At 46.1% G+C, this 25,408-nt stretch overlaps 1 pseudogene; it reads left to right on the plus strand.

The window, feature by feature from the left end:
• The first annotated feature begins 4,415 nt into the window (after positions 1 to 4,415).
• LOC129559817 (2-acylglycerol O-acyltransferase 2-like) lies at positions 4,416 to 18,204 on the plus strand (annotated as a pseudogene).
• The last annotated feature ends 7,204 nt before the right edge of the window (positions 18,205 to 25,408 follow it).

Here is a 25,408-nt window from a genome sequence, read left to right on the forward strand (position 1 = left end):
CCACCTGATGCGAAGAGCTGCTTCATTTGAAAAGACCCTGATGCTGGAAAAGATTGAGGGCAGGAGGAGAAGGGGGTGACAGAGGATGAGATGGTCGGATGGCATCACCAAGTCTATGGATTTGGGTTTGGGTGAACTCCCAGAGTTGGTGATGGACAGGGAGGCCTAGCATGCTGTGGTTCATGGGGTAGCAAAGAGTCAGAGATGACTGAGCGACTTTCATGTCACTTGATTAGTGGCAAATAATGCCTCAATATGTTATGTTAAAGGTTGAGTTTTTTGTATTATATCTTTTTTCTAACCTACCACAATGTAATCTATTTTTAGTTGCTTTTGTTGTTGTTTTGGCAGTAAGTCGTGTCCAATTCTTTCCGATCCCATGAAGTGTAACCCATTAGGCTCCTCTGTTCATGGGATTTCCAAGGAAAAATACTGAACTCACTTGCCATTTCCTTCTCCAGGGGACCTTCCTGACCCAATACGATTCCTTGTCTCCTGCATCGGCTGGCGGATTCTTTACTACTGAGCTACCAAAGAGGACCATCCATTTGTAAAAAAGGATAAATTACCAAAGTAATTAAGAAAACAGTTCAAATTCAGTTTTTATTTGTTAGTTTCATACATATAGAACTACTCTGCCACGTTGCTCTAAGTTTTCTGAGCAGTTACTCTCCGACTCTGTACTTACCTTGTCAGGAACCAGTAACAGGCAGGTTGTGGAAAAGGCCGGTCCTCATACCACACAGGAGTCACACTGCCACAGAATATAAGCTGCTCCATGCTTGTGTACTTGTAAGGGGGTTGTGAGGTGAAGGGCACAGAACCCTGGTGGACTGCTGAGCACTGTACATGGGTCAGTGGGGTCCCCATCTTAGCCCCTGATACCCAGTAGGCTGAGGAGCTCTGAGAAGGGAAGGACTTGTCTGAAGTCACATAGCTGGGAGGTGGGCAATACAGGATTGGTCTCAGCTCTTATCCGTGGCTCTTCCAACCTGTTGAGGGAGGACCCTGGAAAATGCTTGCTAGATACACCTTCAAGACTGAGGGGTGGTCCCAGCTGCAGAGTTGCTTGCACAGGGGAGATGATTTTGGAGCCCCCAAAATAACCCCTGTCACCTTTTCCACTGTTTCCCCATCTATTTGCCAAAAAGTGATGGGACCGGATGCCATGATCTTAGTTTCCTGAATGTTGAGCTTTTCCCCTCTCTTTCATTTTCATTAAGAATCTCTTTAGTTCTTCTTCACTTTCAGCCATAAGAGTGGTGTCATCTGCATATCTGAGGTTATTGATATTTTTCCCGACAATCTTGATTCCAGCTTGTGCTTCATCTAGCCCGGGAATTCTCATGACGTACCCTGCATATAAGTTAAATGAGCAAGATGACAATATGCAGCCTTGCTGTACTCCTTTCCTTATTTGGAACCAGTCTGTTGTTCCATGTCAAATTCTAACTGTTACTTTTGGACATGCATACAGATTTCTCAGAAGGAAGGTAAAGTGGTCAGTATTCCCAGCTCTTTAAGAAATTTCCACAGTTTGACGTGATCCACAGGGTCAAAGCCTTCAGCATAGTCAATAAAGGAGAAGTAGATTGTTCTGGAACTGGCTTTCTTTTTCGATGATCCAGCAGATGTTGGGTATTTGATATCAGTTTCTTCTGCTTTTTCTAAATCTAGCTTGAACATATGGAAGTTCACAGTTCATGTACTGTTGAAGCCTTGCTTGGAGAATATTGAGTATTACTTTGAAAATGTGTGAGATGAGTGCAATTTGTGGTTGTTTGAATATTCTTTGGCATTGCCGTTCTGTGGGATTGGAATGAAAACTGACTTTTCCAGTCCTGTGGCCACTGCTTTGTTCGTAGCGATGCTTCCTAAGGCCCACTTGACTTTGTTTTCCAGAATGTTTGGCTCTAGGTGAGTGATCACACCACCGTGATTATGTGGGTCGTGAAGATTTTTTTGGATAGTTCTTCTGTGTTTTCTTGGCACTTCTTATTAATATCTTCTGCTTCTGTTATGTCCATACCATTTCTGTCCTTAATAGCACCCATCTTTGATGAAATGATATCACTCTATACATCAGCAAATAAGATGTCTGACTACACAGAGAGCCAGAGAAGATATGTATCTGGACACTGCATATATTCTCATCAAAGTCTACATTGGTGCTCCAGTTTTGTGCAAAAACCTAACTTGTGTAGTCACATACCCAGCAGTCCCTCTGGCTTACGAGTCTGTGGGAGGAATAAGGGCACAGGGACAGGGACCAGCGAGAACGTTGTCATCACAGTCCGTCAAAGTGCCTGGTTGTGGTGGTGGAAAGCAGTTTTCCATTGCAAGAGATATTTAAATCAACAAAGAGTAGAGCATGAACTTGATGAAATGATATTTAATGACCTGTAAACATTTTCAATAACCTCAGATATGCAGATGAAATCACACTTATGGCAGAAAGTGAAGAGGAACTAAAAAGCCTCTTAATGAAAGTGAAAGAGGAGAGGGGAAAAGTTGGCTTAAAGCTCAACATTCAGAAAGCAAAATCATGGCAAATAAATGGGGAAACAGTGGAAACAGTGTCAGACTTTATTTTTTGGGGTTCCAAAATCACTGCAGATGGTGATTGCAGCCATAAAATTAAAAGCAGCTTACTCCTTGGAAGGAAAGTTATGACCAACCTAGACAGAATATTAAAAAACAGAGACACTACTTTGCCAACCAAGGTCCGTCTAGTCAAGGCTATGATTTTCCAGTGGTCAGGTATGGATATGAGAGTTGGACTGTGAAGAAAGCTGAGCACCAAAGAATTGATGCTTTTGAACTGTGGTGTTGGAGAAGACTCTTGAGAGTCCCTTGGACTGCAAGGAGATCCAATTAGTCCATCCTAAAGGAGATCAGTCCTGGGTGTTCTTTGGACGGACTGATGCTGAGGCTGAAACTCCAATACTTTGGCCAATTCATGGGAAGAGTTGACTTATTGGAAAAGACCCTGATGCTGGGAGGGATTGGGGGCAGGAGGAGAAGGGGAAGACAGAGGATGAGATGACTGGATGGCATCACTGACTCGATGTACATGAGTTTGAGTGAACTCCGGGAGTTGCTGATGGACAAGAAGGCCTGGTGTGCTGCGATTCATGGGGTCACAAGGAGTCGGATATGACTGAGTGACTGAACTGAACTGAACTGAAACATTTTCAGGTATACTCACTACCTTTAGGAAAGCACTATAATCACAATGAAATTTCCAAGGCACCTAGGCCATCAGCCATGAAAGGCAAAGTCCTAAGCACTGGATGACCAGGATATTTCCTGTGTGACCATTTTGCAAAGGTCTGTGGCTATGTGGAGACTATAGCATGGGCAGGTGGGGGGAAGTCAAGTTCAGTGTTAGACGGGCTATGATGGAGATGCCAAGCCAACTATCAGGGAGGATGTCAAGTACCCACCTACATAGTCAAATCTGGAGCTTGTGGGGAAGTCAGGGCTAGAGATACAGTTTGGAAGTCTTCATCCTGTAGACAGACTCCAAGGCCATGAGCCTGGAGGAGTTCTCTGAGTCAGGGAGGGTGGAGGTAAGAGAGAAGTTCTAAGAACTGAAGGGACAGAAGGGCCCTGAAATACTTAGCCTTGTGAAGTTGGGAAAAGAGCCACCATGGAAACCCAGAGGTAGACGGAGGGCAGGAGGGAAACCAGGAGAGTGTGGTGTCCACAGATCAAGTGGTTTCAAGGAGGAGGGAAGAGACAGTTGTGTCTGAGGCTGCTGAGAGGTCAAAATAAGAGCTGAGAATTAGTCACTGTTTTCAGCAGTGTGGAGGCCAGTAGTGAACTTGTCAAGGGCAGTTCAATGGAACAGTGGCATCTGACGTCTGGAAGGAGGACAAATTGGAGGAGAGGGCGTGGAAATCAGACGGCTCTTCCGTGAGTTTTACTGACCAGGCAAACTGAGGAAAAGGCAGCCAGATGAGGAGATAGTGGGGCCTAGAGATATTTATATGGGAGCTCATAGTTCTTATATGTAAAGGGGAACCATGGACCTGTCGGGTGAAAGGAGATAATTACTGCAGCCAAATAGTTGTATAAGTGTAAAGAGGGCAGGTTTGCCCTATACTTGCTGCTTTTTTTGCCAAATAATGAGCAAGATTTGAGCAAAGGTGATCTGGCAGATAATGTATTGCCTGAAGAGTCCAGTGCACTTCTCTTCTGTAGTAAGTTTAGTCCAGGCCAGGTGATTTTAAATATTTCACCTAAGATACTGCTCCCTGCCAGGGTAGGTGCAATGAGACTCTACGGCTGGCTGGACACCCTTCCTCCCCACTCCCACAAATACTTAACAACCTCTGGCAGCAACAAAACCCAGCAGATGTCTCAGACCAGCAGAGCTCAGAGAAGCCTCCAGAGGAAGCAGAGGAATCATCATGGTGGAGTTTGCACCTTTGTTTGTGCTACTGGAACGCAGGCTGCAGACCTTCGCGGTCCTGCAGTTGATCTTCTCTTACTTGGCCCTGCGTAAGGAAAGCTGAGATGGATTTGGGAGGCCATGGGCACCTGCCACTTCAGGTGCCCATGGTGTATTATTGGGGGAAAGATACAGGTCCTAAGGTCATGCTGAACCTAGTTTCTGGGGATCACCTGGGATGAGGGATATCTTGCTGACATGGCCTTGGGGGAGCTTTGCCAACAGGAGTGTGTGTCTGACTGTCCATGCCCACCTCAGCCCAGCCTGGGACCTGGGAGTATCCAGAGGAAGACAGACAATCAAGTAACCTTGGGCCTGGAGCTAGAAGGAGAGGAGCTGAGAAAAGGCATCTGGACCCTCTGATGCCAGGAACAGTAGCTTGTACCTTGTCCCTTATCTCAAGAGCAAAGGGGATCCCCAGGAGAACTTTAGGTACAGGAGTGACAAGGTCCAATCTGTGGGTGACAAGCTGTAATTTAGGGATCTTCTGTATTGGGGTATTGGGGGAGACAGATGACGGGGAGCAGTTGTTAGCAAATCAGATTAGGGTCTGTTTGTGGGAACACAGTAAAGCTCCTATACTGACAATGGTTGTGGTGAAAGAAAGTTCAGGCTTTGTTGCAGGGACCAAGCAAGGAGTCCAGGGAACTTATGCTCAAAATACCTGAAACCCCTTTGATTACCAGGGAACAGTGTCTAGAGACTGGGTGAGGTAGAGATGCTGGGTGCATGATCAAACCCTAGAGAATTGTCTGGTTGCTTGGTGGTGAGGTAACTTGGAGTCACCATCATCAACCTTCTGGTTTCCTTCTGAGTCTGTAGGCTTGTGAGCAAATTCCTTCCACCTGCTGGGAGTTTAGTATCTGCAGAACCGCTCAGTGATGAGTCTCAGTATTATCTATGGCTCTTGGGTACAAACTAAAAGTGTTTGAATTTATGTAATGGTTAAAGCGTTATTTATTTTTTTGCTTGACTGTTTTCTTTCTGTGTTTATGATTTCTCTTAAAAATTTTATTTTTGAAATTTGGTGAAGGCTTAGGACGCTGAAATTTTTTGACAGATAAGAGGCTGGCAGAGGACATAAGGGCTCTTTCCCAGGAAGGCTGCAGAGATCCAGCTCAAATACAAGGTCTCAGTCTACAACAGAGGTCACCATATAGACCCATGATTGAAAACCAGCCCCCTGATTGTTTTTGTGTTTGTATAGCCCATGAGTGAAGTATGGTGTTTGAGTATTAAATGCTTGCATTTTAAGAGATTTTGTGCCCATGCAATATCCTCCAAATTGCCTCTTGAAGCACAGTGTCTGAAATACTTACAATCTGGCTCTTTGAAAAAGATTACTTACCCTGGACTAGGAAGGCTGGCAGTGGGTGGAGAGAAGGGGCTCTTTCCCAAAGATATTAGGAGATGAATCTACAAGGCAGAATGTACAGACCTTCCGGCAAGTAAGTTTTCCCAGGAGGCCAGTAAACATTGCACATATAGTGAAGAGATGGTTCATGCTGGCCTAGTGCAGTTGTTTGAGGAGGGGTGAAATGTGGCCTGAAAGGTCAACAAGGACGTGTTCCTGAGGACTCAGGCCCCAGCATCAAACACTTTCCAGTGGATTCCTCGTTTTATCTGTTTCTTTCCTCTTCTCTGTAATTCACAGACTCACACAGGAAGGTAGTTCCGTTCTGTTCAGTCACTCAGTCATGTCCAACTCTTTGTGATTCCATGGACTTCAGCACACCAGACCTCCCTGTCCATCACTAACTTTCGGAGTTTACCCATACTCATGTCCATTGAGTCGGTGGTGCCATCCAACCATCTCATACTCTGTCACCCACTTCTCTTCCACCTTCAATCTTTCCAGCATCAGGGTCTTTAAAATGAGGCAGCTCATTTCATCAAGTGGCCAAAGTATTGGAGTTTCAGCTTCAATATCAGCCCTTCCAATGAATATTGAGCACTGATTTTCCTTAGGAAGGACTGGTTGGATCATCTCCTTGCAGGCCCAAGGACTCTCAAGAATCTTCTCCAACACCGCAGTTCAAAAGCATCAATTCCTCTGCGCTCAGCTTTCTTTATAGTCCAACTCGCACATTTATACATGGCTACTGGAAAAACCATAACCTTGACTAAATGGACCTTTGTTGGCAAAGTAATGTCTCTGCTTTTTAATATGCTCTCTCAGTTCAGTTCAGTTCAGTCGCTCAGTCGTGTCCGACTCTTTGCGACCCCATGAATCACAGCACGCCAGGCCTCCCTGTCCATCACCAACTCCCGGAGTTCACTCAAACTCATGTCCATCAAGTTGGTGATGCTATCCAGCCATCTCATTCTCTGTCGTCCCCTTCTCCTCCCGCCCCCAATTCCTCCCAGCATCAGAGTCTTTTCCAGTGAGTTAACTCTTCGCATGAGGTGGCCAAAGTATTGGAGTTTCAGCTTTAGCATCAGTCCTTCCAATGAACACCCAGGACTGATCTCCTTTAGAATGGACTGGTTGGACCTCCTTGCAGTCCAAGGGACTCTCAAGAGTCTTCTCCAGCACCACAGTTCAAAAGCATCACTTCTTCGGCGATCAGCTTTCTTCACAGTCCAACATACATACATGACCACTGGAAAAACCATAGCCTTGAACTAGATGGACCTTTGCTGGCAAAGTAATGTCTCTGCTTTTGAATATGCTGTCTATGTTGGTCTTAACTTTCCTTCCAAGGAGTAAGCATCTTTTAATTTGATGGCTGCAGTTACCATCTACAGTGATTCTGGAGCCCAAAAAAGTAAAGTCAGCCACTGTGTCCACTGTTTCCCCATCTATTTGCCATGAAATGATGGGACCAGATGCTATGATCTTAGTTTTCTGAATGTTGATCTTTAAGTCAACTTTTTCACTCTCCTCTTTCACTTTCATCAAAGGCTTTTTAGCTCTTCTTCACTTTCTGCCATCAGGGTGGTGTCATCTGCATATCTGAGTTTACGAGGGAGTGATGGAAATGTGAGAGTGAGGGAGATGTTTAGATGGGGGAGTTTCTGATCAAGTAGGAATGCCCACAGATGTAAATTATTTTTTCTGACTGAAAAACAAATACGTGCTATTTCAACACATTGAAACAAAATGTGTGTCCTAAAACTCAAAGATTTCCCCCAAATCCTACCCTACAATGAACCACTATTAACAACTGGTTTTACTCTCTCAACCTGGATGGAAAAAGGAGCAGGAAGGTAAGCTCCTTTCAAAGAGCTGGTGTTATTCCCATCTGTATCTGCATCTCCTAGAAGAGTTAATGTTGATAAATGCTTGTTGAATGAATGAATGTTGGGAGCATGATATGGACATAATAGTAGAACTGAAACCACCACTCATCCTACTGGCTTTCTTTATGAGGTTAGCTAACATAAATACCCTCTCTTGGTCTTGGTAAAGTGGGATTATACATCTTTCCTTCCTGGTGTTATGAGGGGAAGGCAGGTTTCCTTTCTTAGGGACTGAAGATATACCAAAGTTAGGATTTTGCCTGCTGACAGTAGTTAAACGAGAGGCCAGAGTGAGGGAGATGTTTAGATGGGGGAGTTCTTTCTGATCAAGAGGAAATGCGCACATTTTAAAATTTTATTTCTGACTGAAAAACAAATACATGCTATTTTAACACACTGAAACAAAATGTGTGTTCTAAAAGTCAAGGATTTCCTCCAAATCCTACCCTACAATGAACCGTTATTAGCAACTTGGTTTTATTCTCTCAAATTGGATGGAAGTTCTAATTTCTGGGTACAGAGGTTCAGTTTAGGAAGATGAAAAGAGTCCTGAGATGAAGGCTGGTTTAGTTACAAAACAATGTGAATAAATTTAATTATACCAAATTGACTCTCAAAAATCATTTCGAGTATATGTCCTTGAGAGGGACTGCTATAGTATTCTAATAGTTTTATAAGAAATCTCCATACTGTTCTCCATAAGACCTCTGTCATGAGCCCATAATTTGGAAAGATACAATCTCCCCAATGTTCATAATAGCACATTTACAATAGCTAGGACATGGAAGCCATCTAAAATCCATTAGAGTAATGCATAAAGAAGATGCAGTAATACAGGCGATGGAATATTACTCAGTCATAAAAAGGAACATATTAACACCATTTTCAGCAACATGTGTGAACCTAGAGATTGTCAAACTGAGAGAAGATAGTCACAGAAAGACAAATATCACATGATATCACTTAAATGCAGAATCAAAAAAGAGATACAGAAGTACTTATTTACAAAACAGAAGTAGGAAGAAACCTATGGTTACCAGGGGGTAAGGGAGAAGGATTAAATGGGAGATTTGGATTGACAAATAACATTACTGTATGTAAAATAGATAACAATAAGGACATTCTGTGTAGCACAGGGATCTCTACTCAGTGCTCTGTAATGATCTGCATAGGAAAGGAATTAAGAAAAACAAACAAATCAGACTTGATATGTGTATGAGTTTAACAGGTTTACTTCCTACACAACTGAAACTAATACAGCATGTAAATGAACTATACTCTAACGAAAATTTAAAAAGAATAATAAAACACCAAAGAGTTATTTCGATGACTAGTGTATGTTAAACACATCTGCTGCTGGTGCTGCTGCTGCTGCTGCTAAGTCGCTTCAGTTGTGTCTGATTCCGTGCGACGCTACAGACGGCAGCCCACCAGGCGCCCCCGTCCCTGGGATTCTCCAGGCAAGAACACTGGTGTGGGTTGCCAATTCCTTCTCCAATGCATGAAAGAGAAAAGTGAAAGTGAAGGCGCTCAGTCGTGTCCAACTCTTCGCAACCCCATGGACCGCAGCCCAGCAGGCTCCTCCATCCATGGGATTTTCCAGGCAAGAGTACTGGAGTGGGTTGCCATTACCTTCTCCGATAAACATATCTAACCAGCGTTAAAACTGAAAAAAACGAAGTGCTCCAAACACAACCCTGAAGCCAGCACTAGGACGGCAGGAATTCCTGTCCGTTGTTCATGGCTGTAGTTACACAACACCAGCACATGACACGTTGGAGGTGCTCTGTAGAAAGAGAGCCTCTGTGAGCCCCGAAATACTTGGATTTATGCATTTTGCTACTATTCAGACTGGGTTTCCCCACTGCCTCAGCAGTAAAGAATCTGGCTGCAATGCAGGAGCCACAGGAGATGTGGGTTTGATCCCTGGGTCTGGGAGATCCTCTAGAGGAGAGCGTGGAAACTCACTCCAGTATTCTTGCCTGGAGAACATGAACAGTGGAGCCTGGAGGGCTACAGTCCACAGCGCAAAGAATCCTGTGGAAGTGGGCTGGGTAGAAATAATACCTTTTCTCTGGGGTTCTAAAGAATGGATACCGGAAAAAGTTCATCCTACCACATCTCCATGAGGCATTTATCAAGCATGGGGTGAATAGAGACAGAAAAGGAAGTGGAGGGGGAAGACCCAAAAGAGTAAGTAATCTGGTGCAGTGGAAAAATGCGAGTTTGAAATTAGGCGAACTGGTTTCAAATCCAGGCTGTCAATGTGACACTTGTCGTGTTGACAGCATTCTCTCCTCCTCCAAACCTTGGGAAGCTGATCTCTTCCTTCTGGGGTAAGGGCTGGACTGGACAGTGCTGCTAGAGCTGGATATATGGGGAGAGCTCATTCCTTCATACCTCTGAAAACTGCTTCCCTTCCCAGACTTGATCTGCTGCGTAGTCTTCATTGGCCTCCTGTTCACAAGATTCTGGATAATCAGTATCCTGTACGTGATCCGGTGGTACCTAGATCGAGACACGCCATGGCAGGGGGGCAGGCAGACTGCTTTCATAAGGTGCAGGACCATATGGAAGTACACGAAGGACTATTTCCTCTTCTCGGTGAGTAAGGGCTGACTAGGGAGTGGTCAGGACAATAGTTCCCACGAGTCCATGGGAATGTTTGACCCTGTGTGCAGCGAGCAGAATACTGGGCCAGGAGCAGGAGACAGGCTTCTACCGCTATATGGCTAGGGGAAGAATCAGCTTCTGTCTGACTATGGTTGTCCTACTTCAGTGAGGTGAGGCCACTATGACAACTGATGAATGAGCAGGATTTGAGGAACCCAGTAGGCCATGAAGTGCAGCTCACTTATGTATCTGACAGGTATAAACCCCTCAACAGTCTAAGTTTGGGGTGAAGGAATCTGTAATGAAAACAAGCTTTTGAGAACTTTGGTTGACGCTTTATCAGATGAGGATACTGATACCCTGAGAGGGAAGAAGATGTGAGCAAGATACAGAGCAGCTTGTGTTACTGCTTTTAAAGTGTGTGCATTGGCTCTGAGAATAGAAACAGAGCCGAGAGCCCTCAGGACGTATCCTGACCCTGTGTGTTTGGTATGTTGTGTGTCCTTGGACAGAGCTTTGCTCATTCTCAATCTCAGTTTCCCCAGGGATCCACTAAACAGTCCAGTTCCTCCTCTTCTGCCTATCTCTTAATCTTTGATCTCTGGCTCATGGTACCTCATGTCCATTTTGTACACTGAACTCTGGACCAAGGATCAATCCTTAGGGATGCAAGCCACGAATTTCAGTGAACTGACTTTTGCTCCATTCTGAATCCCAGACAGGCAAAACCCTTGGATGTAAGTGGGGATAGGAAGAGGAAGGCAGTGAGGACACAGAGAGGAGCCAGGCGGGGACAGGCGGCCCTCTCTGGACAAAGGAGACGAGAATGTATGCGGTGTTACCTCTGGGAGTGGACATCATAGGTTCTAATACAGGGTCTGCAACACGCCAGTTGTAAGACCTTAGGTGAGATACACATGCTCTATGAGTTTCAATTTCTTCATGTGTAAAGTGGAAATGCTGCCACATTCGTCATTGGGCTGTGTGGATTCCATGAGACATCAGGTGATCCTGGGGCTTCCAAGGACAGCATCTGGCTCTCCTTTCACCCCTGGAATGCTATCATTTGTACATCTGGCAGAAAATCTCTGCTGAGCGTCTCTGTGCCGGTCTTATCTGTGTCTGTTCTGTCTCTCCTATAACCAGGTCTCTACCCCAGGGGATTTTTCAAATAGCACACTATTGATATTGTGGAAAACCGAACCTGATTTGCAGAAATTTCATGAGTAGAGTGTTCAGGATTGTAGGCCCCTGCATCCTTGGCAACAACAGCTGCAGATGGTGGGCAGTACCACTGAACAGCCAGCAGAAGGAGGGATAACATGCAGTTCCACTGCCCTGTCCTGGACTGAGGCCTGCAGGAGGTGCTGCAGCTTACAGATTGTGGACTCTAGTCACCTTCCAGGACAACTTCCAAGTCATCCACACACCTTAACAGAGAGGCCCTGCAGGGATCTTTGGTTGGCAGTGGATAGGGGGGTCAGGGAGTCTCTACTGTCTACTGAAAACAAGTGTACAACCTTAAAGATGTCAGGTGTTTTGTTCTGAGGCCTTACTGAGGACTGTATTCAGAGATAGCCTCTCAGAAATCTCTGAGGAGCTGTTCTAAAAGGGAAGGGAGAAGTCAGTACTTACGGGGCTTTGTTGGAAAAAATAAAACAAAACAAGCCATGTAGCTAAACATCAAAAGATTGCTGCCAGTCAAAAAGCAGACATCTCCAGTTAATGATTTTCATGTTTTTCTGCATTTGGAGAGATACAAAATCTGGGCTCACTGCAGTATTTCCTGTGATGTGCATCTTCACTCTATGTGACCAGTATCCTATTTTTCTCCACCCTGAATTCCTTTCAAGGCCCATTGTCAGTGGCAGGTACCATGGCTGCTAGCTTGAATGCAAGTAAGCAACATTCCTTAACCTAACAATTCTGATCGGACTTCTCCACTTCACAAGCCTTTATGCTGTGATTCTATGAGCTAGCACCTAAAGGCAGAGTTTTTAGAGAATTTAGGAGACTACTTATGAGTACTGGAGCTTTCTAAATGCACCCTATGTGCTTCCTAAAGAGGTAATGGTGGAGATCAGACAGTGTTTCCCCGAGGACAATTGATTCCCCCTCATCCTGAGGATCAGTTTAGGAACTGGGTTTCTGTGTAAGATTTCATTATCCAGAGAAGCAATGTCTACACAGGCCAAGGCCTGAGCAGGGGTGCAGTGCTGTGGGCAGGCTATGACCTGGTGTCAGGGAGTGCTGCAGACTTGACAGGACACCTCCCTGACACCTCTCCACCCATACCTGCAGGAGTCACTAGAGACTTCATGGTCCTCCTCCCAACCTGTAGCTTCAGCACCCTGGGGTCTGTTATACTGAGTCACGGTGACTCAGGGATCCAGCTCTTTACCTGGGACATAACTCCAGATGCCACAAAACTTGGTGAGAAGCTTACTCCCTCCTGTGCTGGCTCCTTCCTTCTAGTTATGCTCTGCCTTGAAGAAGGTGTCCTTCTCTGCTACATGCTTCCACTGGGGTCAAGGATTCTCAGACAGGTCAACTCTCATCACAGGACACTCACATGGAGTGTGAAAGCACTTGGGCTCAGGGGACAGATAAAAGAGGTCAGCACAGAAACTTAACAGGGAGACTGGATCGGGGCTGGGGGGTACTAGGTGTAGCCCCGATTTACCTGATTGCTGTCCCTGCAGCTGGTCAAGACCGCTGAGCTGGACCCCTCCCGGGACCACCTGGCTGGCTTCCACCCTCATGGGGTCCTCGCCACTGGAGCTTTTACCAACCTGTGCACAGAGGGCACGGGCTTCTCCTCAGTTTTTCCAGGCATCCGCTCACATCTGATGATGATGCACTGGTGTTTCTGGGCCCCTGTCTTCAGGGATTGCATCATGTCAGGGGGTGAGTCCTGCCACTCTTTCTAATCCAGGAAGATGAGGGCTGAAGGCATGAGGAAGGGTTTTAAGGAGGGCGGCCAACTGTTCTCTACTTCTTCCAAGTGAATGTGAAGTAGACAAGGAGATGAGACCCAAAGAAGCATTTTACATTCCTGTGTGCTCAGTGATGAGTTTCATGGGAGTATTGGGAAAGGAGGTAGCACTCAGTGCCTGTCATCTGGGGACTCCCAGTTGGAGAGTCGGGTAGAGCCCAAGTCATACTCCTGAACCAGGCTTGCCCCCTTCACACTGCACGTGACCACTTTCTTCTCAACCCAGGGCTGGTCTCATCAGACAAGGAGAGTGCTGCTCACATTCTGAGCAGGAAAGGTGGTGGCAACCTGCTGTCCATCATTACTGGGGGCGTCCAGGAGTCACTGAATGCCAGCCCTGGAACCTACAAGCTGGTGCTGTGGAACCGCAAGGGCTTCATCAGGCTCGCCCTGATGCACGGGTATTGGGGAGAGGGCCCTGGGTTCAACTGGAGATTGGCACGGATTGTAGTTTGGAGGGAAGACTGCAGAGGCAAATGCAGAACTTATTTTGGCAGGCAGAGTCTCCATTCATAACAATGAAGATTGTATATTGTTGATAGATACACTGCCTCAGGTCCACATACCCAAAGAAGATTCTAGAAGAAAGATTTTGTAACAAAAAGGGTTAATCTCAACGGTCATATTGCTGAAAGGTTGCATTGCATCTGAGATCTAGGAACTCAGGGAGAATGGAGCTTGGGACAAAGCTTAAAGCTATTCTCCTATCTTTAAACATCTGTGAAGAATACACAGCTAGCCGGAAGAGATTTTCCCAGAAAGTCTGCAGATGTTTTATATCTGGGAAGACTCTCAGCACTCTTCTGGTTTCTCTTATGATCCTGTAACCAAAAAAGGTTAATCTTGAATTTTTTCTGTACCTGATCTGTGACTTTAACCCTCATCTTGCGGCTTTTGTTACTGTAAGAACGGATAATGGGCTGCCTAAGGAAGATAACCTGAGTTGCCCACCTGTAAAGGACTGTAAGTGAAACTAACACATTCCCCTGCCAGACACTCGCCTTCTATTAGACATTCGCAAGGATCAAATAGTTTTTTTAGTTTATTTCCTCACCTATATCCCAATCTATGATCCATAAAGAACTTGGCAACCTGGCCCTTCAGGATGGTTATTTGGAGGCACTAGCGTGCTGTCTTCTTGGTCACTAAATTCGAATAAAGTCCCTTCCTCATCCCAAAACTTCCTCTCAGATTCACTGGCCTATCTTGTGGCAAGCAGAGTGAGCATGGACAATCCCAGTGCCAGTCGTTGGCACTGAGAAGAGCCATGACCTGCATGAAATTATAAATCAAGAACGTGGCAGTTCTAGATGACACCCGAGGCCTCCTACTTTTGTCCCAGGACTTTGTCCTCTCCTCCAGTTCCTGACCCCTAGGTACCTAAGGGAGGCTAGGCGACCAGCTTGTGACCCTCCACATGCCCTCTCTCCTGTCTCCCTCTAGGGCAGCTCTGGTGCCGATCTTCTCCTTTGGGGAGAATGACATACATGACCAGGTTGAGAGCTCTCCTGGTTCCTGGTTGCGGTGGTTTGAGGACCAACTTCACAAGAGCACTAGAGGCTCCATCCCTCTCTTTTATGGCCGTGGAGTCTTCCAGTACAGCTTTGATCTTATGCCCTACCCCCGACCCATCACCACTGTAGGTGAGCCTAGACCCGGTCTGGGAGGGGGAAGTGTTATAGAGTTAGAAGCCTGCACTTGTGCTGCAAGGAGACATGGACCAGAACACCCTTGACATTGTGGAGGACACTTTCTAGTGTGTGAAATAGACACACAGGCAAGTAACCCTATGAAAGGCAGTAGAATGAGAAGAGTAACAGGGACACAAAGGTCAGTTGCCACTACAGATTACTGAGCCACTGCAGTGTGTCAGACACTGTACTTAGTCCTTACATGCAGCAGCTTATTTTTCCCAATAACTTGGGAGGTAGGATTCTCATCCACATTTTATTGCTTGGAAACCCAGATCCACAAAAGGTAAATCAATTCCAAGAGATCACCCTGCCCTTGGTAACAAAGTTGAGGTTTGATAAGAGTACTTGCCTTTCTATTATGCAAGATAGTTCAGTTCAGTTCAGTTGCTCAGTCGTGTCCGACTCTTTGCGACCCCATGAATCACAGCACGCCAGGGTCTCTATCCATCACCAACTCCCTGAGTTCACTCAGACTCATGCCCATCGAGTCGGTGAAGCCATCCAGCTATCTCATTCTCTGTTGTCCCCTTCTCCTCCAACCCCCTATCCCTCCCAGCATCAGAGTTTTTTCCAGTGACTCAACTCATCGCATGAGGTGGCCAAAGTATTGGAGTTTCAGTTTTAGCATCAGTCCTTCCAATGAACATCCAGGATTGATCTCCTTAGAATGGACTGGTTGGATCTCCTTGCAGTCCAAGGGACTCTCAAGAGTCTTCTCCAGCAACACAGTTCAAAAGCATCAATTGTTTGGCGCTCAGCTTTCTTCACAGTCCAACTCTCACATCCATACATGAACACGGGAAAAACCATAGCCTTGATTAGACGGACCTTTGTTGGCAAAGTAATGTCTCTGCTTTTAAATATACTATCTAGGTTGGTCATAACTTTCCTTCCAATGAGTAAGCGTCTTTTAATTTCATGGTTGCAATCAGCATCAACAGTGATTTTGGAACCCCCAAAAATAAAGCCTGACAGTGTTTCCACTGTTTCCCCATTTATTTCCCATGAAGTGATGGGACCAGATGCCATGATCTTCGTTTTCTGAATGTTGAGCTTCAAGCCAGCTTTTTCACTCTCCTCTTTCAATTTCATCAAGAGGCCTTTGAGTTCCTCTTCACTTTCTGCCATAAGGGTGGTGTCATCTGCATATCTGAGGTTATTGATATTTCTCCCGGCAATCTTGATTCCAGCTTGTGCTTCTTCCAGCCCAGCGTTCCTCATGATGTACTCTGCATATAAGTTAAATAAGCAGGGTGACAATATACAACTTTGACATACTCCTTTTCCTATTTGGAACGAGTCTGTTGTTCCATGTCCAGTTCTAACTGTTGCTTCCTAACCTGTATACAGGTTTCTCAAGAGGCAGGTCAGGTGGTCTGGTATTCCCATGTCTTTCAGAATTTTCCACAGTTTATTGTGATCCACACAACCTTACAAATAACTGTGAAAAGAAGAGAAGCGAAAAGCAAAAGAGGAAAGGAAAGATATAAGCATCTGAATGCAGAGTTCCAAAGAATAGCAAGGAGAGATAAGAAAGCCTTCCTCAGCGATCAATGCAAAGAAATAGAGGGAAACAACAGAATAGGAAAGACTAGAGATCTTTTCAAGAAAATTAGAGATATCAAGGGAACATTTCATGCAAAGATGGGCTCGATAAAGGGCAGAAATGGTATGGACCTAACAGAAACAGAAGATATTAAGAAGAGGTGCCAAGAATACACAGAAGAACTGTACAAAAAAAGATCTTCACGATGAAGATAATCACAATGGCGTGATCGCTCACCTGGAACCAGACATCTTGGAATGTGAAGTCAAGTGGGCCTTAGGGAGCATAACGACGAACAAAGCTAGTGGAGGTGATGGAATTCTAATTGAGCTATTTCAAATCCTGAAAGATGATGCTGTGAAAGTGCTGCACTCAATATGCCAGCAAATTTGGAAAACTCAGCAATGGCCCCAGGACTGGAAAAGGTCAGTCTTCATTCCAATCCCAAAGAAAGGCAATGCCAAAGAATGTCAAACTACCACGCAGTTGCACTCATCTCACACGCTAGTAAAGTCATGCTCAAAATTCTCCAAGCTAGGCTTCAGCAATATGTGAATAGTGAACTTTCAGATGTTCAAGCAGGTTTTAGAAAAGGCAGAGGCACCAGAGATCAAATTGCCAACATCCGCTGGATCATGGAGAAAGCAAGAGAGTTGCTTGATAAGGAGGGTTTAATTCTGACCACAGGGTCTAATGACAGTAACTGGATAAGGTGGATACAAGACCATGGCAGGTCTGTTAGATCTGTGTTTAAAGTAGCAATCAGCAGTCTCTGAAGGAGAGCCAGATGGATTTCCTTCGAAATAAAGGACATGGGCTTTAGTCCATCGACTTAGCACCATCTTTCAGCTATTTGCTTTCTTCTTGAATTCCAACTAGGTTCCCATGGCAGAACTAATAGAGCTGTTCATCCCTGCTCACACAGTCATTTCTCAGTTGAGTACAGGCAAACCAACTACCAAACTTTCTTTGCATTATGTGGTGATAGTCTCATGAATGTTTATAGTGCTGCTGCCTCAGGATCATTCCCAAGAGAAGAAGACAGGACAGCTGCTTTCTGATCCACCTCCTCCCACAGACACAGTCTCTTCCAATCATGGCATCTGAGACTCCCAGATCCACCTTTCCCTGAGGCTAAGAGCCCATCCCCAGGGCTTAAATCCTGGTACTGACTTTTTCCTGGCTACGTGACCTTGAACAAATTATTTAACCTCTGTGGGCCTCACTTCCTCACCAATCAAACAAAATAATAGCAGGTATATCCCCACAGGATTGTTAGGATAGCATAAGAGATAATGCATGCAAATGTCTGCTGGCGGTGCTGTTCATACAGAGATTTTGAAGTTAACCTAACATCTTGGATTCTATAACCCAGAAGAGAATTGATAGGGAAGGATTTAGAGTGCTTACCTGCTCAGATGACCATTGTAGTGGGGACACCAATGTCCCTGAGCCTTCAGTGGTTCTGACTCTGAGCCACCACTCACCTCTGTGTCTTGCAGTGGGGAAGCCCATCGAGGTGCAAAGGACACTACATCCCTCCCAGGAGGAGGTAGACAGGCTTCACTAGCACTACATAAAGAAACTGGAAAAACTCTTCGAAACCCACAAGCTTAAGTACAATATCCCCAGAGACCAACAGTTAGAGATCTGCTGAAAGCCACCCAGAGGATGGGCCTCTCCAAAATGTAGGGCTGGCATTAGGGAGGATGGAGGGAGGTTCTGTGATACCAGAAGGCTTCCTGGAGGTGTCTGTTGAACACATCTCTAGAGCCTTCACTGACTCCTGAAGCTCCACCCCATGTTAGTCCTTGCGTCACAGAAGGCTCCTGGGAGAGGAGACCAGACTTTGGCATCAGTGATTGTTCTCCTGCTGTGACTCCTCTGTAATGGGTCCTCTTCATGTCTGCCCTGCTGAGAATGGGAGAGATTCTGGGAGACAATGATGTCTGTGTCTCTGTCCTCTGTGATCCTGTCACTCAATGAGCAGGACAAAGAACAGCTCCAGTGAGCAGGTTTCTCTTCCTCTGCTTTGAGTGACAGCACAGAAGCCACCAGCAAGTATAAGGCTTTCTCTTACAAGCTCCTCCAGCCAAAACCTCCTGATTCAACCAGGCACCTTTGAGTTTCCGAGTCATTTGAGCCCTGGGCTGGCAGCCAGAGGGGCCCATGAGGTGGGGAAGGAGACTTCAGCTCTGTCACTGGCTAAATGACCATGAACATACGTATTCACCCTTCCTCTGAGTCTCTGTTTTCCTGAGTGGCTAACGTGATCTCTGACCTCTGGTCTGATGTCACATGAGTGGAGAGCTCCATGAGATAGCCCCTACTCATCCTCTGTAACTTCAGTCCTGAGCTTGACACAAAAGGGAGCTCCTAAAGTCAGTTTGTCAATGAAAGGATTCTGTTTCAGCCTTCTTCTTTCCTTCCACCCTACTCCCCAACTGGGAACACTGATCAAAGTCTCCCATTTAATCCCAGCCTGGCCCTGCAAACCTGCTGCCATGTTTTCCCCTTCCCACATGGTGGATCCGATGATCCACAGAATGGCATGTTACCTCTTCCTCCCTGACCAGTCAGCTCCAACTTACCACCTCTGCCCTGTTCTCTGGGAGAGAAGGGGGAGGGTATGTACAGACACAGGGCAGACCAGGAGGAGAAGAAACATAGGAGTGAATGGCCCTTTGTATCTGCAAGCAGGGAAGAGGAGGACATGCCTCTGATGAGAAGTATTCTGGGCCACTCGTCAGTGACACACACCATAAGGGAGGGGACAGGATGGGAGCATAGGGCCAGTATTGTGAGCCCTAACAGCTATGTGGGAAAATAGCTTTTCTTCCAAAAGAAGGTAATACCACCAATAACTATGAATGTGGTCCATCTCAGGAATGCAAATATGTGTCCAAGCCTGACTTAAACCTTATTATTGACCATGCGCAAGTCACATCCCCTGAAAACTTCAGAGAAACAAGCATCATGATGTGCACCTCGAATCTTAGGAGTGGAATAGAGTCAATGAAATAATTAACCACTGTACATCTTGTGAGGAACAGCGGGAAAGTAAAAGTCACTCAGGCATGTCCAACTCTTTGGGACTCCATGGACTGTAGCCTGTCAGGTTCCTCTATACATGGACTTCTCCAGGCCAGAATACTGAGTGGGTTGCTTTCCTTCTCCAGGGGATCTTACCAATCCAGGGATTGAACTCAGTTCTCCTGCATTGCAGGTGGATTCTTTACCATCTGAGCCACTAGGTAACCAACAGGTTGGCAGGTGTAACTAGAAGTCAGGTCGTATATAACCCAACATCTCATGATGGCCTGTTCTGACCTGATCAGGTGGGTGTTATATGTTCCTAAGACAAGTGGGAATCAAGAGCAATAGGTTTGAGATGGGGAGTGATGGTTTCCATCAGGGAAGACCGAGGAGGTGGCAGGTGGGCACGAACATGAAGGCAAGGCAAAATTCCCCAAAAGGATAAATTCCTGCCCACTGCAATTTTCCATTCTTGGGTAAGAAACCACTGCAGACCTTAGTGTCTGAAAGCAGCATGGAGTTATTATGCCTTCACTTTTCTGGGTGGCTCGGTGGTTTTCCATGTGTTCCTGCTCTCTCATCTACTGTGTTCTGGAACCTGCAGATCTCTTTCCTTGGACACCTTATCTCCTCAGATTGGTCAGTGACTGTCCCCTCCTTTGTCACATCAGCTCCACGCTCCCCACGATCCCAATCCCTTTCCGCCCCAGCTCACTCTCCTGATCACAGTCAGTGACTCGTGTTGTGGGCTTGCTTGGGGTGAAAGGTCATGAGCATTAATGGATGAGTGGTCAATTATGTACCCTGGGCACTGGGAGCAACTGAGGCTTCCCCTCAATTCATTCATGGGGGGGCAGCCAACCCGTCCTAGTGTGGGGGGACATGAGCTTTGATTTGGACTGGAGGACCCACTCTCAAGCTCACTCGCAAAGCTTCTGGCAGAAGGCTTCAGAGCCCGGCTACTGGGCTTGTCAGTACCTGGTAGTTGCCACTGACCAGACTTCTCCAGAGCAAGCCTGTCACGAAGGAGAGACAGAGGGTGAGAGAATGAGAGAGCAGCACACACCTTCTAGTACCTAAACTCTCAGTCACTTGGCATCAGTTCTGCCTTATCTCTCAGTTGGATTCGAGTCCCTAAGTCCATTTCACACTCAGGAGGAGGAGGAGACACTTGGAGGTGATGTCACTGGAGGCATCTTGCCGGCATTACCACTAGACTAGGCAACTCCAGTGCTGTGGGTGTTGCTGGAGGCAGTCTGCCTGCAGGACAAAGGCTGAATGCCCACACAGCAGAGCCCCATGTGGGGCAAAGTTGTGAGCACAGGTCAGAGGTAAGAATCATGGCTGTGATCCCCGGCCTGGCTGGGAAACAGTACAAGGTTCCAATCAGACTTAGGGCACCTGGATGGGGGGTGGGGGATGGGGAGAGACTGGCTGGGCCAGAGGGAAGGAGATCCCCTCATTCACCGCAACATTGAGCCACACAGAAGGAAGCAGAGAGTGTGAACTCGGAGAAGTGCTCAGTAGTGAGGAACCCAAATAGTTACATCCCCACTGGAGTTTATGTGAACAAAGATGTGCTTTTATGTATTAAACACTGACACTGGGATGTTTTTTGGCATTGCCATGGATACAGAGAGCCAGGAGCTGCACAGCAAGGGTCCAACACTACACAGCACCTGCTCCCTGACAGCCCGCAGTACTCTCAGCCTGCCCGAAAGGACTTGCCCTCATAGGAAGATCTCTCCCCAACACACAGGCTGACTCAGACAGTCCAAGGAGCACAGGAGCTGTCGGGTATGGCAGAGAGGCTCAGAGGCCCTCAGGGTTGGGCAGAGCTGGAGCCTCCTCCTCAAATCAGGCAGCTGTTGACCTGGAACAAGTTCTCAGACACTACTACACACAGGGGTCTAACCTGGTGACACTCCTGGATGGTAATGAAGTGACAGTTGACATGAGGTCAGTCAGCACAGATCTGTCAGCAAACACGTGGACTGGTCAAGCCTCACCCTTGCATGTGGAATGGACTTTGCTAGGGTCAGGAGATGGGAGAGGTGGGAGCGTGGGAACTGTGAGAGAGCAAATGCAGAGAGGAAGGAGCGGTCAGAGCACACGTGGGTGAGATTTCGTGGTAAGAGTCAGGGTCAAAGTGAGGTTTAGGAAACAGGAGGCTAAGGTTTAGGAAACAGCAAACTTCTATGGAGATGAAGTGGGCTGTCAGACAGGGTCCCTGTGAATTTTGCCTGCTGTCTGGGGGACTACTGTCCTATCCAAGGGTTAGGAATTCATCCCCAGGTAGGGAGGAGGCCTGGGAGGTGCCTGGGCTGAAGCGAGTCATGGACCAGATAGAAGGGCAGTGGATGCCTCAGGCTGGACCGAGCGTCTGTCTTAGTGACCCCACAGTAGGGCAGAGTCAGCTGCCTGAGCAACTTGCTAGTGAGCGCCTACTCTGAGCTGGCTCTGGGTGTCCGCTACACATGCAGGATCTCAATGTAACAAACTGACCTCCTCATAGAGATGAGGCTCACAACAGAGGCTAAAGACCTTTCTAGAATCCTGGTCCCATTATGAAAGCTGTCTGCCCAGGTGTCCTGCTCTCCCCTTGCCTTCTGTGTCCTCAGTCTTGGCAGAATTGTACACTGAAAACAGCACTGGAATCAGCTGGGTTCACGTCCCACCCACCAGACCCACCTGCTGGCTGCATGTCCCCTCACAACACTCATTCCCTCCCCTCTGCATCTATAAATGGTTCATCCACAACTGAGGGTCCAACTAATGCCAGCTCTTCCTCATCTGTTCTTTTCATAAATGCTTCCAAATGGCTTTAAAAGATGTGAGAGGGTTTGTATCAATCACCAACTAGGTATGGACTTTTTAAAAATTCCATGTCTTCCTCTCACTCCCTACCAGAGAGCTGACCTGAGTGTTTCCTTCTTCTACAAGTTGAACTGGTGCCACGTCTCTCAAGTTATATCCCTAGTGAGAGCTTAGATAGAAATAGATGGGCAGGAAGATTCTTTCTCTCAGCTATTTTACGAGGGGCCCTGAATATTAACAAGAACATCATCAAGCACTGGTCTTATCAGTAAATATCAGTGATGCAGGATTAAAAGGGCTACGTCCCTCACAAGGTGTTAAAAATGTCAGTTGTTCTTATTGTAGTTACCCTAGATTAGTGGGCCTCCCTTGTGGCTCAGCTGGTAAAGTATCCGTCTGCAATGTAGAAGACCTGGGTTCAATCCCTGGGTTGGAAAAATCTCCTGGAGAAAAGAAGGGCTACCCACTCCAGTATTCTGGGCTGGAGAAGTCCATGGACTGTATATTCCCAGGGTCACAATTCACTTCACTTGATTAGTGGGAAATATTACCTCAATATGTTATGTTAAAGGTTGATATTTTTGCCTTATTTCTTTTTTGTAACCTACCACGAAGTTATTTATTTTTAATTGCTTTTGTTGTTGTTTTGGCAGTAAGTTGTGTCCAACTCTTTGTAAGCCCATGAAGTGTAGCCTACCAGACTCCTCTATTTATGGGATTTCACAGGCAAAAATAACTGAACTCAGTTGCCATTTCCTTCTCCAGGGGATCTTCCTGACCCAGTGTTGATCCCACATCTCCTGCATTTGCAGGCAGATTCTTTACCACTGAGCTACCAAAGAGGACCATCCATTTGTAAAATACAATATAAATTACCAAAGAAATGAGAAAACACACATTTCAAATCAAGTTTTTAATAATTAGTTTTATACACCTACAACTTTTTTGCCACATTGTTCAAAGGTTTCTGAGCAGTTACTCTCCAATTCTGTACTTACCTTGTCAGGAACCAGTAACAGGCAGAACCAGACAAAGCAGGTCCTCAGACCACAGAGGAGTCACACTGCCCCAGGACATAGGGTGCTCCCCGGTTGTTTACTTTAAGGGGGTTGTAAACAAGTTGACTCACTGGAAAAGACTCTGATGCTGGGAAAGGTTGGGGGTGGGAGAAGAAGGGGACGATAGAGAATGAGATGGCTGGATGGCATCACCGACTCTGTGGACATGAGTTTGAGTGAACTCCAGGATTTGGTGATGGACAGGGAGGCCTGGCGTACTGTGATTCATGGGGTCGCGGAGAGTCGGACACGACTGAGCGACTGAACTGAACTGAACTGAATGTGAAGGGCAAAGAACAGCTGGTGGACTGCTGAGCACTGTACATGGGTCAGTAGGGGCTCCCATCTTAGCCCCTGATACCCAGTAGGATGAGGAGCTCTGAGAAGGGAAGGACTTGTCTGAAGTCACACAGCTGGGAGGTGGCCAATACAGGACTGGTCTCAGCTCTCATTCAGGGCTCTTCCAACCTGTCTTGAGGGAGGACCCTGGAAAATGACTGCTAGATACAACTTCAAGACAGAGGGGTGGTCCCAGCTGCAGAGTTTCCTGCACAGTGGTAACTGATCCTAAGACAGATCCAGGTGGAATGTCAGCTTTGGTGACTTTAGCCCAATTCAGAACTTCTCTGAGAACCTATTTTGGTTCAACTTCTCTCTCTCAATTTCACTATCTCCTTTGCTCATAAATTTTCCAATAGGAGGAATGCAATCAATAAAATCATGTTCACCATTCATGATGAGGAAATGGAAATCAATACCATGATCCGATCACTCTCAGTTCAGTTCGGTTCAGTCGCTCAATCATGTCCAACTCTTTGTGATCCCATGGATTGCAGCATGTCAGGCTTCCGTATTCATCACCACGTCCCAGGGTTTACTCAAACTCATGTCCATAGAGTCAGTGATGCCATTCAATATCTCATTCTCTATTGTCCACTTCTCCTGACTTCAATGTTTCCCAGCATCAGGGTCTTTTCCAACAAGTCATTTCTTCGCATCAGATGGCCAAAGTATTGGAGTTTCAGTTTCAGCATCAGTCTTTCCAATGAATATTCAGGATTGATTTCCTTTAGGATGGACTGGTTGGACCTCCTTGCAGTCCAAGGGACTCTCAAGAGTCCTCTCCAACACCACAGTTCAAAAGCATCAATTCTTTGGCGCTCAGCTTTCTTTATAGTCCAACTCCCACATCCATACATGACTACTGGAAAAACCGTAGCTTTGACTAGATGGATCTTTGTTGGCAAAGTAATGTCTCTGCTTTTTAATGTGCTGTTTAGGTTAGATGACCATTATATCTACTACTGCGGGCAGGAATTCCTTAAAAGAAATTGAGTAGCCATCATGGTCAACCAAAGAGTCCGAAACGCAGTACTTGGATGCAATCTCAAAAACAACAGAATGATTTCTGCTCATTTTCAAGGAAAACCATTCAATATTATAGTAATCCAAGCCTATGCCCCAACCAGTAATGCTGAAGAAGCCGAAGTTGAATGGTTCTATGAAGACTTACAAGACCTTTTAGAACTAACACCCAAAAAAGATGTCCTTTTCATTATAGGGAATTGGAATGCAAAAGTAGGAAGTCAAGAAACACCTGGAGTAACAGGTAAATTTGGCCTTGGACTAAGGAATGAAGAAGGGCAAAGGTTAATAGAGTTTTGGCAAGAGAACGCACTGGTCATAGCAAACAGCCTCTTCCAACAACACAAGAGAAGACTCTACACATGGACATCACCAGATGGTCAACACCAAGATCAGGTTGATTATATTCTTTGCAGCCAAAGATGGAGAAGCTGTATACAGTTAGCAAAAACAAGACCGGGAGCTGACTGTGGCTCAGATCATGAACTTCTTATTGCCAAATTCGGACTTAAATTGAAGAAAGTAGGGAAAACCATTAGACCATTCAGGTATGAGCTAAATCAAATCCTTTATGATTATACAGTG

The sequence above is a fragment of the Moschus berezovskii genome, chromosome 14, assembly GCF_049115385.1.
Source record: "Moschus berezovskii isolate FMDL1 chromosome 14, NW_MosBer_1.0, whole genome shotgun sequence".
Taxonomy (NCBI): Eukaryota; Metazoa; Chordata; class Mammalia; order Artiodactyla; family Moschidae; genus Moschus; species Moschus berezovskii.